Here is a 17,406-nt window from a genome sequence, read left to right as displayed (position 1 = left end):
CACAGCTCTGGGGGGGCACAGAGAAAAGAAGAAAAAAAGAATCCCCAAACCCAAATGTAGAGAAGCCTCAGCGCTGCAGGACGAGCTCTCCCCTCCCGATGCTGCTGGAGAAGCTGCCGGTGCCATTGTGGCTGCGGGGCAGGCGCAGGACCCCGTCACAGAGCCCGAGGAGCTCGGAAACCCTGGTTGTTGCTGGGAAGATCCCGGGGCGGGGTTTGGGATCCCGAGAGGAGCTGCCGGCCCAGGGGGCCCAGGCGGGCGCCCTGCTGCCCCAGGCACCACAGGGGCTCTCGGGGCCGGAGCAGCTGCCGGTGCCCATGCTGGCGTCAAAGGGAGGGAAGAGGTCGCTGGAGAGGAGCGATCCGGTGAAGGTGTCTCTCCAGTCGCTGAGACTGAAGTCGCTGCTGGGCCAGGTGGGTTCCGAGGGCTCCTTGTTCAGGAGGAGCTATGGCAATGCCGAGGCACCGTTCAGCTCCCAAGCGCTGCTGAGCAGGGAGCCCCCGAGGCCGTAGGGGAATGTCGCGGCCGTCGCCTGCGCTTTCCAACCCAGCTGATCCACCAGCTCCTCTACCGTCCCTGGTTTCTTCTTGGAGCCCTTCCGCTGAGTGGGACCACCCTGAATGCTCCGGCCGCCCGGGTGGCCGAGCTCCTCCAGTGCTCTGCGGGCGCTCCCCAGGCTCTCGTACTCTACCGGCACGCAGCACTGGCTCAGCAGCTCGGGGAAGTGCGACGCATATTTGCGCGCATCCGAGGGCAGCTTGCGGCCCGGGCGCAGGATGCGGATGGAGGCGATGGCGCAGAAGGGGCTGAACATCCTCGTGATGGTCTCCAGGAAGTCCTCCTGCAGTGGCGACAGCGCATCCTGCTCAAGGGGCAGCAGCTCCCAGGCCAGCAGCAGTTTGCTGGGGGGGATGCTGAGCCGGGACTCGGGGATGGGGACACGCCGCAGTACTATGGTCTCCTCCTTGTTCACCTCCAGCAGCTCCAAGAACCGCAGGGCATAGAGCGTGAGCTGCCAGTCGCTCGTCAGGTATTTTCACCTGTGGAAGAGACGGGGGTCACCACGTCCCCATGAGCGTCTCGGCATGGACCAGCCTAAGCCTGCTGTCCAGGCAGGCTGCGGCACCATCAACCTGAAACCACAGCAAAGCAACGTCTCAATGCCACATGAGCATCTTTGGGGTTTGCATAAGAACGTTCCCAATGGCCTCTGGAAATGGCAATCTGGACCTCCCCATAGACCCCAGCAGAAACAGCCAGAGGACACCCAGACACATGGACACCCTCCACATGAAGACCACTTCCCAGCCCCGCTGGCCGGCACCGGGAGCCACCTACCTTCTTGAAAGAGGTCAGCAGTTTGATGCTGAGAAAGCCCACCTTGTTCTTCTGGACGTGTTTCAGCAGGAAAGCGTCCTTGGCCAGGTTCTCACTGGAAAGGTAGAACTCCAACTGGGACATGATCCTCCAGACCAGCTGTGGGTCAGGGATGGAGTAGCAGCAGTCCAAGAGATCAGTCCCCAACGCATCGCTCATGTTGCAGAAGCTCCTGGCAGAGCAGCAGGGACACAGGAGTGTGCTCGTGGCCTTTGGGATGTCAGCACTGGCCAGAAAGAAAAAAGAAAAGAAAGAAAAAAAGAAAGAAAAAAAGAAAAAAGAAAAAAAAAGAAAAGAAAGAAAAAACGAAAAGAAAGAAAAAAGAAAGAAAGAAAGAAAGCAAGTAAGAAAGAAAGCAAAAAGAAAGAAAGCAAAAAAAAAGAAAGAAAAAAAGAAAGAAAGAAAAAAAGAAAGAAAGAAAAAAAGAAAGAAAGAAAAAAGAAAGAAAGAAAAAAAAGAAAGAAAGAAAGAAAAAAGAAAGAAAGAAAAAAGAAAGAAAGAAAAAAAAAGAAAGAAAGAAAAAAGAAAGAGAGAAAGAAAGAAAAAAAAAGAAAAAAGAAAGAAAGAAAGAAAAAAGAAAGAAAGAAAGAAAAAAGAAATAAAGAAAGAAAAAATAAAGAAAGAAAGAAAAAAGAAAGAAAGAAAGAAAGAAATCAAAAAAAAAAAGAAAGAAAGGAAGAAAGAAGAAAGAAAGAAAAATGGAAGAAAGAAAAAAGAAAGAAAGAAAAAAGAAAGAAAGCAAAAAGAAAGCAAGAAAGAATAAAGAAAGAAAGAAAATAGAAAGAAAAAGAAAGAAAGAAAGAAAGAAAAAAGAAAGAAAGAAAAAAGAAAAAGAAAAAAGAGAGAAAGAAAAAAGAGAGAAAGAAAAAAGAGAGAAAGAAAAAAGAGAGAAAGAAAAAAGAGAGAAAGAACGAAAGAATAAAAGAAAGAAAGAAATTGAAAGATAAATAAAAAAGAAAGAAAGAAAGAAAGAAAAAAGAAAGAAAGAAAAAAGAAAGAAAGAAAGAAACTAAAAAAGAAAGAGAGAAAGAAAGCAGAATCAAAAAAAGAAAGAAAAGAGAAAGAAAGAAAAAAGAAAGAAAAAAAGAGAGAAAGAAAAAAGAAAGAAAGAAAATAAGAAAGAAAGAAGTAAGAAAGAAAGAAAATAAGAAAGAAAGAAGTAAGAAAGAAAGAAGTAAGAAAGAAAGAAGTAAGAAAGAAAGAAGTGAGAAAGAAAGAAGTGAGAAAGAAAGAAGTAAGAAAGAAAGAAGTGAGAAAGAAAGAAGTGAGAAAGAAAGAAGTGAGAAAGAAAGAAGTGAGAAAGAAAGAAGTGAGAAAGAAAGAAGTGAGAAAGAAAGAAGTAATAAAGAAAAAAGAAAGAAAGAAAAAGGAAAGAAAGAAAAAGGAAAGAAAGAAAAAGGAAAGAAAGAAAAAGGAAAGAAAGAAAAAAGAAAGAAAGAAAAAAGAAAGAAAGAAAAAAGAAAGAAAGAAAAAAGAAAGAAAGAAATTAAAAAAGAAAAAAGAAAGGATGACAGAAAAAAGGAAGAAAGAAAAAAGGAAGAAAGAAAAAAGGAAGAAAGAAAAAAGGAAGAAAGAAAAAAGGAAGAAAGAAAAAAGGAAGAAAGAAAAAAAGGAAGAAAGAAAAAAGGAAGAAAGAAAAAAGGAAGAAAGAAAAAAGGAAGAAAGAAAAAAGGAAGAAAGAAAAAAGGAAGAAAGAAAAAAGGAAGAAAGAAAAAAGGAAGAAAGAAAAAAGGAAGAAAGAAAAAAGGAAGAAAGAAAGAAAAAAGAAAGAAAGAAATAAGGAAAGAAAGAAAAAACAAAGAAAGAAAGAAATTAAAAAAGAAAGAAAAATAAAGAAAGAAGGAAAAAAAGAAAAAAGAAAGAAAAAAGAAAGAAAAAAGAAAGAATAAAGAAAGAATAAAGAAAGAAAGAAAGAAATTTAAAAAAAAAAGAAAGAAAAAAGAAAGAAAGAAAGAAGAAAGAACGAAAAAAGAAAGAAAGCAAAAAGAAAGAAAGAAAGAAAGAAAGAAAGAAAGAAAGAAAGAAAGAAAGAAAGAAAGAAAGAAAGAAAGAAAGAAAGAAAGAAAGAAAGAAAGAAAGAAAGAAGAAAGATGAAAGAAAAATGAAAGAAAGAAAGAAGAAAGAACGAAAAAAGAAAGAAAGCAAAAAGAAAGAAAGAAAGAAAGAAAGAAAGAAAGAAAGAAAGAAAGAAAGAAAGAAAGAAAGAAAGAAAGAAAGAAAGAAAGAAAGAAAGAAAGAAGAAAGATGAAAGAAAAATGAAAGAAAGAAAGAAAGAAAGAAAGAAATTAAGAAAGAAAGAAAGAAAAAAGAAAGAAAGAGAAAAGAAAGAAAGAAAAAAAGAAAGGAGGAAAGAAAGAAAGAAAGAAGAAATTAAAAAGTAAGAAAGAAAGAAAAAAGAAAGAAAGAAAGAAAAAAGAAAGAAAGAAAGAAAAAATAAAGAAAGAAAGAAAAAAGAAAGAAAGAGAGAAAAAAGAAAGAAAGAGAGAAAAAAGAAAGAAAGAGCAAAGACAGAAAGAAAGAAAAAAGAAAGAAAGAAATAAATAAAGTAAAAATAAAGAAAGAAAGATAAAAGAAAGAAAAAAGAAAGAAAGATAGAAAAAAGAAAGAAAGAAAGGAAAACAAAAGAAAGAAAGAAACTAAAAAAGAAAGAGTGAAAAAAGAAAGAAAGAAAAATGAAAGAAAGAAAAAAAAAAGAAAGAAAGCAAGAAAGAAAGAAATTTAGAAAGAAAGAAAGAAAAAAGAATGAAAAAAAATAGAAAGAAAGAAAAAATGAAAGGAGGAAAGAAAGAAAGAAAGAAGAAAATTAAAAAAGTAAGAAAGAAAGGAAAAAGAAAGAAAGAGAGAAAAAAGAAAGAAAGAACAAAGACAGAAAGAAAGAAAAAAGAAAAAAAGAAAGAAAGAAATTAAAAATAGAAAGAAAGAAAGGAAAACGAAAGAAAGAAAGAAAAATGAAAGAAAGAAAGAAAAAAGTAAGAGTGAAAGAAAAAAAAAGAAAGAAAAAAGAAAGAAAAAAAGCAAGCAAGAAAGAAATTAATAAAGAAATAAAGAAAAAAGAAATAAAGAAAGAAAAGAGAAAGAAAGAAAAAAAAGAAATAAAGAAAGAAAAGAGAAAGAAAGAAAAAAAAGAAAAAAAGAAAGAAAAAAGAAAGAAAGAAAATAGAACAAAGAAAGAAAAACAAAGACAGAAAGACAAAAGAAAGAAAGAAAAAAAAAGAAAGAAAGAAAAAAGAAAGAAAGAAAAAAGAAAGAAAGAAAAAAGAAAGAAAGAAAAAAGAAAGAAAGAAAAAAGAAAGAAAGAAAGAAAGAAAAACAAAGACAGAAAGAAAAAAGGAAGAAAGAATAAGAAAGAAAGAAAGAAAAACAAAGACAGAAAGAAAAAAGAAAGAAAGAAAGAAGAAAGAAGGAAAAAAAGAAAAAAGAAAGAAAAAAGAAAGAAAGAAAGAAAGAAAGAAAGAAAGAAAGAAAGAAAGAAAGAAAGAAAGAAAGAAAGAAGAATGAAAGAAAGAAGAAAGAAGAAAGAAAGAAAGAAAGAAAGAAAGAAAAAAGAAAGAAAAAGAAAGAAAAAAGAAAGAATAAAGAAAGAAAAAAGAAAGAAAAAAGAAAGAAAAAAGAAAGAAAAAAGAAAGAAATTAAAAAAAAAAAATGAAAAAAGAAAAAAGGAAAAAAAGAAAGAAAGAAAGAAAGAAAAAAGAAAGAAAAAAAGAAAGAAACAAAAAAGAAAGAAAGAAAGAAAGAAAGAAAAAAGAATGAAATAAAAAAGAAAGAAAGGAAAAAGAAAGAAAGGAAAAAGAAAGAAAGGAAAAAGAAAGAAAGGAAAAAGAAAGAAAGGAAAAAGAAGGAAAGAAAAAATAAAGAAAGAAAAAAAAGAAAGAAAGATAGAAAAAAGTAAGAAAGAACAAAGAAAGAAAGAAAGAAAAAAGAAAGAAAGAAAGAAATTAAAAAATAAAGAAAGAAAGAAAAAGAAAAAAAAAGAAAGAAAGAAAGATAAAAGAAAGAAAGAAAAAAAGGAAGAAAGAAAAACAAAGAATGAAAGAAAGAAAGAAATAGAGAGAAAGTAAGAAAGAAAGAATGAAAGAAAGAAAAAAGAAAGAAAAAAGAAAGAAGAAATAAAGAAAAAAGAACGATAGAAAAAAGAATGGAAGAAAAAAGAACGGAAGAAAAAAGAACGGAAGAAAAAAGAACGGAAGAAAAAAGAACGGAAGAAAAAAGAACGAAAGAAAAAAGAACGAAAGAAAAAAGAACGAAAGAAAAAAAGAAATAAAAAAGAGAGAAAAAAGAGAGAAAAAAGAAATAAAGAAAAAAGAAAGAAAAAAGAAAAAAAAAAAGAAGGAAAAAAGAAAAAAAAAGAAAAAAAAAGAAAGAAAAAAGAAAGAAAGAAAATAGAAAGAAAATAGAAAGAAAATAGAAAGAAAATAGAAAGAAAATAGAAAGAAAATAGAAAGAAAATAGAAAGAAAATAGAAAGAAAATAGAAAGAAAATAGAAAGAAAAAAGAAAGAAAGAAAGAAAGTAGGAAAGAAAGAAAGAAAAAAGATAGAAAGAATGAAAGAAAGAACAAAAGTAAGAAAGAATTAAAGAAAAAAGGAAAGAACGAAAAAAGAAAGAAAGAAAGAAAGAAATTCAAAAAAAGAAAGAAAGAAAGAAAGAAAAAGGAAGAAAGGAGAAAGAAAGAAACAAAAAGCAAGAAAGAAATAAAGAAAGAAAGAAAGAAGGAAAGAAAGAAAGAAAGAAAAATGAAGGAAAAGAAAGAAAGAAAGAAAAATGAAGAAAAAGAAAGGAAGAAAGAAAAATGAAGAAAAAGAAAGGAAGAAAGAAAAAAGGAAGAAAGAAAAAAAGAAGAAAGAAAAAAAGAAGAAACAAAAAATAAAGAAAGAAAGAAATTAAAAATGAAAGAAGGAAAGAAAGAAAAAAAGAAAAAAAAAAGAAAGAAATAAAGAAAAGAGAGAAAGAAAAAAGAAAGAGAGAAAGAAAAAAAGAAAGAAAGAAAAAAGAAACAAAAAAAGAAAGAAAAAAGAAAGAAAGAAAAAAGAAAGAATGAAAAAAGAAAGAAAGAAAAACGAAAGAATTTAAAAAAAGAAAGAAAGAAAAAAAAAGAGAAAATTAGGAAAGAAAGAAAAAAGAAAAAAAAAGAAAGAAAGAAAGAAAGAAAAAAGAAAGAAAGAAGAATGAAAGAAAGAAATTAAAAAAGAATGAAAAAGGAACGAAAAAAGAACGAAAAGAGAAATAAAAAAGAATGAAAGAAAATAGAAAGAAAGAAAATAGAAAGAAAGAAAATAGAAAGGAAATAGAAATAAAGAAAACAGAAAGAAAGAAAATGGAAAGAATGAAAATAGAAAGAATGAAAATAGAAAGAAAGAAAGAATATTTGAAAAGCAAGAAAGAAAGAAAAAAGAAGAAAAAAAAGAAAAAAAGAAAGAAAGAAATTAAAAAAAAAATAAAAAGAAAAAAAGGAAGAAAAACGAAAGAAGAAAGAAAGAAAGAAAGAAAGAAAGAAAGAAAGAAAGAAAGAAAGAAAGAAAGAAAGAAAGAAAGAAAGAAAGAAAGAAAGAAAGAAAGAGAGAGAAAGAAAGAAATAGAGAGAAAGAAAGAAAGAATGAAAGAAAGAAGGAAAGAAAGAAAATTAAAAAAAAGAAAGAAGAAAGAAAGAAAGAAAAAATACAGAAAGAAAGAAAGAAATAAGAAAGAAAGAAAGAAGAAAGTAGGAAAGAAAGAAAAAAAGAAAGAAAAGAGAAAGAAAGAAAGAAAAAATAAAGAAAGAAAGAAAAAAGAAAGAAAGAAAAAAAGAAAGAAGAAAGAAAAACAAAGAAAGAAGAATGAAAGGGAAAAGGACAAAAGAAAAAAGAACGAAAAAAAAGAAAGAAAGAAAAAAAGAAGATAGAAAAAAGAACGGAAGAAAAAAGAACGGAAGAAAAAAGAACAGAAGAAAAAAGAACGGAAGAAAATAGAACGGAAGAAAATAGAACGGAAGAAAAGAGAAAGAAAAAAGAAAGAAAGAAGAAAGAAAAAGAAAGAAATAAAGAAAGAAAAAAAGAAAGAAAAAAGAAAAAAAGAAAGAAAAAAGAAAGAAAATAGAAAGAAAATAGAAAGAAAATAGAAAGAAAATAGAAAGAAAATAGAAAGAAAATAGAAAGAAAATAGAAAGAAAATAGAAAGAAAATAGAAAGAAAGAAAATAGAAAGAAAATAGAAAGAAAATAGAAAGAAAATAGAAAGAAAGAAAGTAGGAAAGAAAGAAAGAAAAAAGATAGAAAGAATGAAAGAAAGAAAGAAAGTAAGAAAGAAAGAATTAAAGAAAGAAGGAAAGAAAGAAAAAAAAGAAAGAAAGAAAGAAAGAAATTAAAAAAAAGAAAGAAAGAAAGAAAGAAAAAGGAAGAAAGAAGGAAAGAAAGAAGGAAAGAAGGAAAGAAGGAAAGAAGGAAAGAAGGAAAGAAGGAAAGAAGGAAAGAAGGAAAGAAGGAAAGAAGGAAAGAAAGAAAGAAAGAAAGAAAAAGAAAGAAACAAAGAAAAAAGAAAGAAAGAAAGAAACTAAAAACGAAAGAAAGAAAGAAGAAAGAAAAATAAAGAAAGAAAGAAAAAAGAAAGAAAGACATTAAAGAAAAAGAAAGATAAAAGAAAGAAAAGGAAAAAGAAAAAATTTTAAAAGAAAGAAAGAGAGAAAGAAAAAAAGAAAGAAAAAAGAAAGAATAACAAAGAAAAAACAAAGAATAAAGAAAAAAAAAGAAAAAAGAACGAAGAAAGAAAGAAAGAAGAAAGAAAGTAGGAAAGAAAGAAAGAAAGAAAAAAGAAAGAAAAAAAAAAAGAAAGAAAGAAAGAAAGAAAAAAAGAAAGAAGAATGAAAGAAAAAAGAAAGAAGAAAGTAAGGAAAAAGAACGAAAGAAAAAAGAACGGAAGAAAAAAGATCGAAAGAAAAAAGAACGAAAGAAAAGAGAACGAAAGAAAAGAGAACGAAAGAAAAGAGAACGAAAGAAAAGAGAACGAAAGAAAAGAGAATGAAAAAAGAAAGAAAAAAGAAAGAAAAAAAAAGAAATAAAGAAAGAAAAGAAAGAAAAAAGAAAAAAAGAAGGAAAAAAGAAAGAAAAAAAAAGAATAAAGAAAGAAAAAAGAAAATAGAAAGAAAATAGAAAGAAAATAGAAAGAAAATAGAAAGAAAATAGAAAGAAAATAGAAAGAAAATAGAAAGAAAATAGAAAGAAAATAGAAAGAAAGAAAGAAAGTAGGAAAGAAAGAAAGAAAAAAGATAGAAAGAATGAAAGAAAGAAAGTAAGAAAGAAAGAATTAAAGAAAGAAGGAAAGAAAGAAAAAAGAAAGAAAGAAAGAAATTAAAAAAAAGGAAGAAAGAAAGAAAGAAAAAGGAAGAAAGAAGAAAGAAAGAAAGAAGAAAGAAAGAAAGAAAAAAGAAAGAAAGAAGAAAGAAAGAAAGAAAAAAGAAAGAAAGAAAAAAGAAAGAAAGAAAAAAGAAAGAAAGAAAGAGACAAAGTAAGAAAGAAAGAAGGAAAGAAAGAAAGTAGGAAAGAAAGAAAGTAGGAAAGAAAGAAAGAAAGAAAGAAAGAAAGAAAGAAAGAAAGAAAGAAAGAAAGAAAGAAAGAAAGAAAGAAAGAAAGAAAAAAAATAGAAACAAAGAAAGAAAGAATAAAAGAGTAAAGAAAGAAAGAAAAGGGAAAGAAGAAAGAAAGAAAAAAGAAAGAAAGAAAAAAGAAAGGAAAAAGGAAAAAGAGAGAAAGAAAGAAAGAAAGGAAAAAGGAAAAAGAGAGAAAGAAAGAAAGAAAGAAAAAAGGAAAAAGAGAGAAAGAAAGAAAGAAAGAGAAAGTAGGAAAGAAAAAAGAAAGAAAGAAAAAAGAAAGAAAGTAGGAACGAAAGAAAAAAGAAGGAAATAAAGAAAGAAAAAGAAAGAAAGAAAGGAAGAAAGAAAGGAAGAAAGAAAGGAAGAAAGAAAGGAAGAAAGAAAGGAAGAAAGAAAGGAAGAAAGAAAGGAAGAAAGAAAGAAAGGAAGAAAAGAGGAAGAAAAGAGGAAGAAAGAAAAAAGAAAGAAAGAAAGAAAGAAAGAAATTAAAAAAGAAAGAAAGAAAGAAACTCAAAAAGAAAGAAAAAAGAAAGAAAGAAAATAGAAAGAAAGAAAGAAAGAAAAAACAAAGAAAAAACAAAGAAAGAAAAGACAAAGAAAGAAAAAACAATGAAAAATAGAAACAAAGAAAAATAGAAACAAAGAAAGAATAAAGAAAAAAAGAAAGAAATAAAGAAAGAAAGTAAGAAAGAAAGAAAGTAAGAAAGAAAGAAAAAAGAAAGAAAGAAAAAAGAAAGAAAGAAAGAAGGAAAGAAAGAAAGAAGGAAAGAAAGAAAGAAGGAAAGAAAGAAAGAAGGAAAGAAAGAAGAAAGGAAAAAGAGAGAAAGAAAGAAAGAAGAAAGAAAGAAAAAAGAAAGAAAGAGATTAAAAAAGAAAGAAAGAGAGAAAGAAAGAGAGAAATAAAGAATAAAGATAGAATGAAAAAAGAAAGAAGGAAGAAAGAAAGAAATAAAGAGAGAAAGAAAGAGAGGAAGAAATAAAGAGAGAAAGAAGAAAGAAAGAGATTAAAAAAGAAAGAAAGAAAAAAAAAAAGAAAGAAAAAAGAAAGAAAGAAAAAAGAAAGAAAGAAAAAAGAAGAAAGAAGAAGAAAAGAAGAAAGAAAGAAAAAGAAAGAAAGAAAGAAAGAAAGAAAGAAAGAAAGAAAGAAAGAAAGAAAGAAAGAAAGAAAGAAAGAAAGAAAGAAAGAAAGAAAGAAAGAAAGAAAGAAAGAAAGAAAGAGAGAAAGAAAGAAAGAAAGAGAGAAAGAAAGAAAGAAAGAAAGAAAGAGAATAGAAAGAAAAATAGAAAGAAAGAAAGAAGAAAGAAAGAAAGAAAGAAGGAAAGAAAGAAAGAAAGAAACAAAGGAAGAAAGAAACAAAGGAAGAAAGAAACAAAGGAAGAAAGAAAAAGCCCTCAGGACAAGCAGGCTGCTGGTTTCTAACGGGAGCTGCCCATAAAGAGCCCAGGTGGGTGCTTATGGACCCACCAGGCTCCAGGTGAGACCTGTCAGGGCTTAAACAGCCCCATCTGAGCCCAAGAGCAGTCAGGCCCGCCTGTGGTGACCCAGAGCAGGTGGAGGGGCGGAGACAGAGCTACTGGCACCTGACATGGCAGTGGTACCTGGCAGAGCAGTGAACTGCTGCTGTGAAGCATAAAATCATAGAATGATTTGGGTTGAGACCTCCCCAGCTCCATAGTGCCACCCCTGCCATGACAGGGACATCTTCACCAGCTCAGGTTCCTCAGAGCCCCCTCCAGCCTGGCCTGGGATGTCTCCAGGGATGGTTCACCCACCACCTCTTGCTCTGCGTCAGGAGGTGCTGCTGAGCCCCCCAGGGGTAAATAACCCCCTTGTTTGGGCCCTGAGACTTGGGATCTGAAGGAAGAGGCTCAGCCTGGTCCACCCCTCTGGTGGCTTTGGTGCTGAGTCCATGGACCTCAGACCCTGGAGGCAGTTGAAGAAACCTCTCAAGAAGTCAAAGTCAGATTTAAACTCAAAAGTTTCTTGTAATGTTAATGGGTCCCACTGGTGAAAACTGCTGAGGAACCATCCCTAGAGTCAGTTTCAGAAGAAAAATTGAGAATGTGATGAAAGAATAAGCACAATAAAGGTGTCTCTGATGCTGGATGTGTTTCATTAACCAAAGGGCCAATCCCTGACCCCCAACCCTGGGAAGGCAGATCCTGTCCCTCCCACATTTTCCAGGTCTCTTCCTGGGACAGTGTGATGTGGGCCTGTGCAAGGGAAGGACTGTGGTTCAACACCTCCCAGATTCCTGGGTGGGGACAAGGAGGCCATGAGGCCCTTGTGCTGTAAGGACAAGGTGTCTCCTCACAGGCATCAGAGGTGGATACTACAGCCATATCTAAGGGGAGAAGGAGCTCATGTTTGTTGGGGGCTTTCAGCCTCTTTACATTCCTTGATCATCTCCACGACAGCCTGTCCTCTGCTGTGGCATCCCCTGCACCTCTTTCCCTGCAGGCTGGAGACATCCCCCCTGCTGCCCCACCTTGCTCTTGTCTGAGCATCTTCCTTCCTTTGCTGATATCTGTCCATCCTCCCCAGCTGTTACTTGAAGCACAAAGCCTTGGGCTGATGCAGACTCCCTCTGCTGACCTGCTCCACCACAGCACTGCCCTTCTACTCACAATCCGTTCTGCTTATGTCCAGCCTGGACCTCCCCAGCTGCACTTTGGGCCGTTGTTTCTTTCTCATGCTGTTTCCCACTATGGAGAAAACATCCACCATCTCTGAAAGCACCCTTCAAGCACTCAGGCTACTCCTGCACTGCTGCAGCCTCCCCAGCACTGCTGGGCCAAAGCAGCCCAGGTCCCTCAGCACCCCACACCATGTGCACAAGGTGCTGAACCTGCCTCGGCAGAGCCCTGCACTCTCCAGTTCCTCCCTGCTTCTCCAAACTGGGAAGTCACACACTGGCACACACCCGTGTGTGTGGGGTCACACCAGTGCTGAACCGAATGGGATGAGAACTCCAGGTGTCTGGGTTCCCACATTCCTCCTCATGCAGCCCCGTGTGCAGCTGCCTTGCTCATGGTGAGTGTGCACCATGGGCTTGTGTGGCGGCCCTTGTAGTGCCCAGGCCCTTCTCCTCAGGGTCACTGCTCAGCGCATCAGGTCCTGGTCTGTCCTCATGTATGGAGTTATTCTTCTGCCCTAACACAGAACTGGTCAATTCCCACTTTTCAATGTTTTCTGATGGGTGAATCCCAGATTTCCTCAAAGTTGTGACTCTCCCTGGACTGAAGCTCAGTTTGTTCAACTGTTAATGTTTGCATGCAGGTGGCTTATCCTGATCAGAGTGTCTCTCCCAAGATAACAGCATAAGGAGTTGCAGGGCACTTCACATACCATCTCCTGGAGAACCTGTGAGGTCTTGGGGGTCTGTTATTCATAACGCCAGAGATCTGGACTCAGAGGGGACGTTTCCCTTCATGTGGGAGAGCAGCAGGAATGTGTGGAGCTCTGCCTGGGGACAGACAATGTCAGCTGAAGGCTGAGGAGTCAGCATGAGAGGGCAGAACAACATGGGCAATATTGTGGTGACTGGACATCAGATACAGACTCACTGATGAGGAAAAGGAATTAGATGAGGCCTCCTTTAGACATATGAAAGAAGCCTTATGTTTCCAGGGCAGTGTCCTCGTGGGAGACCTAAGATATCCCAATATCTGCAAGGTACCAGCCATCCAGGAGGGTTTGGAGCCAATTGACAATATCTTCCTGACATGGGTGACTGAGGAGTCAGTGAGGTGTGGTACCCTGTGGGACTTCACACTTACAAACCAGAAAGAGTTGGTCAGGGAAGGAACAGTCAGGGATGGGAAAGTACAGTTGAGGCTCCTGAAAGATAGTAACAAGGCAAAGAGCAGGATTTCAGGAGAGCAAGCTTTGGCCTGCTGAGGGACCTACTTGGGTCCTATGGGATATCACCTTGGTGTCTGCAGCGGTTTTTCTCTCGCATTTCCTCCCTCCTCTCTCCCACCTGCTGTTGTGCAGCATTTTTTACCCTTTCTCAAATACAATATCACAGAGGTGCTGCCAGCATCACTGAGTGTGTCAGATTTGGCAAGGAGTGCGTCCATCTTGGAGTCATATGAATTCCATTCTGATGTCAGTCAAACTCCTGTTGTCTTCTCTGAGAGTCAACAGCTGTATTACACCCACCTTCACCCCAAGTTCCAAGAATTTGCCATGTAAACCCAATACAGGGTGACAACATTTTGGGTGATATGTTCTACTTGATCATGGAGAAGAAATGAAGAAAATCTTCTGTCAGCAACCTGAGGAAGACTCCAGTCAATGAGCAGCTTCTTATAGGGAACTGTAATTGCCCTGACACTCACTGGCCAGACAAACTATCAGGTGCCAACAGTCTAGAGGATCTTGGGACAACTTCTTAATGTGGCTGTCTGGTGGGACAACAAGGGTGATGTTCACCTGGTTCTGGAACTGGGAAACAAGGAAGAGCTGGTGAGTGATGTGAACATCAGTGTCCACCTTGTCTGTTGTGACCAGGACACAGTGTGGTTCCAGGCACAAGAGGGGAGGGAGGAAGGCCAGCAGCATAGTACAGGCTGGTGGGCTCCAGAGGAGAAGACTTTGACATACTGGGGGATGACAGGCAAGGTAGTGACATGGAAGTAGGTCTGAGGGGTGAAGGAGCTCAGGGAATCTGAGAAGCCTTACAGGACAGCCTGCTCCAAGCACAAGAATGATCTCTCCAAGTACCCATGAAAAGAAGCATTTGTCTTGTGAGGCTGCTCGTCTGAACTGATGGAGCTCCAGGGCAAAAAGGCAGCACACAGGAGGTGGAAGCAGGGGAAGCTGCAAAGGAGGAATTTAGAAACCTTGGCCATGAATGTAGAGATGATGCCAAAGCTGCCCTGGACTTGATACCTGAGGGGGAGGGTAAGGGCAGCAAGATGAGCTGATATAGCTTCCTTACAGAAAACGAATACACAGGGCAATCGTGGGCCTGCTGCTGAACTTCATAAGACTAGAATCAGACAGGACTGAGATACTTCATGACTTTTTTGCCTCCATCTTCACCATCAATGTCTCCCAGGACTTTGTTCCTGAAGTCAGGAATCTGGAGAACACCCAGGAGTGGATGGGGCTGATGTCAGGGGTGATTTGAGCAAACTCAGACACCATTACAGAAAAGGAGATGGGTCATTTGACCAGCTCCTCAAACACAAGTATCACTGTGCTGTGACACCTGAGATTCCCAGGAACACCTACTTCTTGGTCCAGAGGAGTGTGATTCCTCTTGAGGTGTCCTGGCCTATCTCCTGTATCAAGTGGTGCGTCAGGTACCCACTTTTCTGAAATATTGTTTCACCTTCATCAGTAAATACTCCAATAAATCAAAATTGGAGATTGCTGATACCACCTCTTCTGGAAATGTGGAGGAGGGATGGGGGGAAGGAAATAGAAGAAATTTGGCTTTATTGATCTTTAGTATGGAAATGCTCTCTGTTTGGCTGTTCCTGAAATCCCCCTAATCATCCACAGCAGACTTGAAGACTCCAGAAAAATGATGCACAAAGCCTTGTCTTGTAAGAGCATTTTAGATGTTAATGAGCCCTCTGCTGCCATGATCCTGAACTGCAGCTACTGAAAGAATGAACAAACCTCTAATGAAGTGAAAGGCATAAGCAAAACCCAAATTCCTAAGGGAGTTTGGGACCCCATGAAGGGCCATAGCTGACAAAGCTGTGAAGGAGTCAACTAGTCCAGGTCCCTGTCCCTGGAGGCTGGTGAAGGAAAGACTTGGAGACACTGGTTACAGGTGGTGAGGGCAATGTGGTGGTGGCTTTGATGCCATGTCAGCCCTTGATGCTTGTTTATTCCCAGAATGGCTGAGCCCTAACCTCTGGGACCTGGTAGATTTTTCTCAAATATTTTTCAAGGATTTGCCCGCGGACTGTGTGAATCTTTTGTGTTTTGGGGGTGGGTTTTATGTCAAGTGCTGTAACTGCAAGGCTCTGGTTTTCTGTGGAGCTGGAAATGCCTGTGAGTTTCCTCACAACTCATCCAGCTTCTTTCATACCTCTGGTAATGGTCACCAGTCACCTCAATGTCCCAGTCCCAAACTTGCATAAATCCTGTTTGGATCCATACAACATCACTCCAGGAGGTTCGTGCATCCACCAGGTTTATGGATATTTCCTGAGGTCCATCCAAGTGTGGGCAGTGTAAGAGAAGAGCAGAGCAGGGTCAGCTCATGGGCCATGACTGAGCACAGCCACCCCCAGCAGCAGCCATTTCCCATCTCCCAGGCACAGCCGTGCCCACAACATGGAAATGTCACTGCCATATATGATTAGCCCAATAGAGGCCTTTCTTCCTTCCATATTCCAAGGAAAAATCTTCCTCCTATTCCTCCTCAACCTGCAGACATCAACTGCTTTCCACTTCTGGGCTCAGACATGGCTGTAACAGTTCACTGAAGCCATCAGCCATCTCATTGCTTCTCCCTGACATGCCCTGATCCTCTCGCACACCTACACATGGCAATCACAGCTGCTCAGGGCCTTCTGCTCTTCAGAAGAGGCCTTGATGTTCTTGGTTCTTCCTGGTGCTTATCACAAACTTCCTCACCCTCTCCAGAGTTCATGGTGAGCTTTCTTGTCCATAACAGCCCCTTTATGACCATGTCTTACTAAATGGTTGTCTTTTTATGATCGTTTGTGCAGAAAGGGTAGTCACAGGAAAGCACCCAATATGTCAAAACTGATGCTGAGTGAAATGCCGTAAAGACCTGACGAGTTATCCCTGTGTCTGTGTCTCTTCAGGAAGGAGTCTGTCCCAAGAAGGGGATCCAGCATCTGCCACTCTCTGCAGAGGCACATGAGCAGTGTCCGTGCACCTGGGGACAAAAAGGGTCCAGATCCCAGGTCAGTACAAAGGCACAAAAAGGGTCCAGATCCCAGGTCAGTACAAAGGCACAAAGGAAGCCGGAATCTTTATGAGGTGTGCACTGACACACACTGTTACCTGCATTTCCAGTCTCTGAAGATTCAACTGTGCAGCAGAGTCTGGAGTTCTGAGCTCCCTTCATCTGCCCAGCATGACAGCATGTAAAATGGAACCACCCCAGACAAATGGTTGGTTTTGATTCTCTTCAAAGCCTGAAGCACCACATGGGTCAGGAGACAAGCCAGGACATTCAATGAGGACTCACATGCTCTGCTCTTCAAGTTCAGGTGTTCAGGAGCATCTCAGCAGACATGGCATGCTGATTCCTGGCTTCAAAGAGCTGGTCAAGAGCCTTGTCTCCATTTCTGTAATGGTGGCTTTGATGCCTGACTGATGTGCAGACTCTGTACATGGATACTCACACTTGTTGAACAACCTGCTCTGAAAGGGCTAACAAGATGAGCAGTTCTTTCTGAAAGGGTATTAGCATAGCAAAAAAAGAAGACCCTGGGTTGGGGCAAAAGAAAAGGGATGCAAAAGTTGCCGTCAGAGCTGTTTAGAGGTACTTGTAAAGCAGCCCTGCACCTCATGTTAATTATTCCCGTGGTCAGAGAGAACTTGAGAGCTTTCTCTAAATTGAAAACATGAGGAGGATAAAAGGACAGTGTCATTCAGGCTCAAAGGGAGCTTGGGAGGTGTCTTGACCAACATCCTGCTCAAATCAGGGTCAGACCAGATTACTCAGGACTTTATCCAAACACATCTTGGTCACTTTCTGGGCCAGAGTGGGTGCACACTCCTGGGAAACAGCTTCCAGTGCTTGACTGTCCTCATGATGGGAAAGTTTCTCCCCTTCTATAGAACCTTTCCAAGCCCAATCATTGAGATTGTTTTTTACTCATCTACTTACACACTGACACAGACCATAATATCCCACCTTGAACACAAGAACATTACAGAGGGTGACACCTAATGTCTTGACGACTTTCAGGTAACAGACCATCAATGTTCTCCCCATGCACAGCAACCCTGTCCTTTCCTCACAGAAAGCAAAGACGACGGACAGGCACAACCACCTCTGGGTAAACCCTGTCACTTGCTCTTTCAGACACCCAGAAATGGGGTTCCAGTGGACACGTTCTGGGGCACAGCCCTTGGTTCCCCTGCTCACCCATTGGCCATTTTTGAGAAGTGCACACACTGTGTGAGAGCTGCCACTGGTCCATGAACTTTCCAAGATGGTGGAGAGTGGCCTCACTGTGACATCGTCCTGCTGTCTCAGCTCCTGGGGTGCTGCCCCTCCTGTCCCATAGACTGGAAAGGATTGTGTTAGTTCCAGTGATCCCTGACTTGATCCCCATTCACTGCTGCTTGTTCTCCAGATTCCTGTCTCAAGTCACAGATGCTTGGGAGAACTTGCTGGTCAAGATGGAGAACAAGAGGACACAGAAATTCTCACCTCTTTCTCTTATGAAAGTCATCAGTCACCACACAGTGTCTTTGTTTCTCCTTTAACTGTTCCTGCAGTAGTAACAGCTCATTATGGGG

General features: G+C 37.7%; 1 pseudogene; it reads right to left on the bottom strand.

Moving 5' to 3' along the window:
• Nucleotides 1-445: 445 nt before the first annotated feature.
• LOC135575992 (la-related protein 6-like) lies at nt 446-17,040 on the bottom strand (annotated as a pseudogene).
• Between the last annotated feature and the right edge of the window lie 366 nt (nt 17,041-17,406).

Source organism: Columba livia, chromosome 21, assembly GCF_036013475.1.
Source record: "Columba livia isolate bColLiv1 breed racing homer chromosome 21, bColLiv1.pat.W.v2, whole genome shotgun sequence".
In the NCBI taxonomy this organism is placed as follows: Eukaryota; Metazoa; Chordata; class Aves; order Columbiformes; family Columbidae; genus Columba; species Columba livia.
Note: the sequence above shows the minus strand (reverse complement) of the source record. Positions and strands in the feature narration are given on the sequence as shown.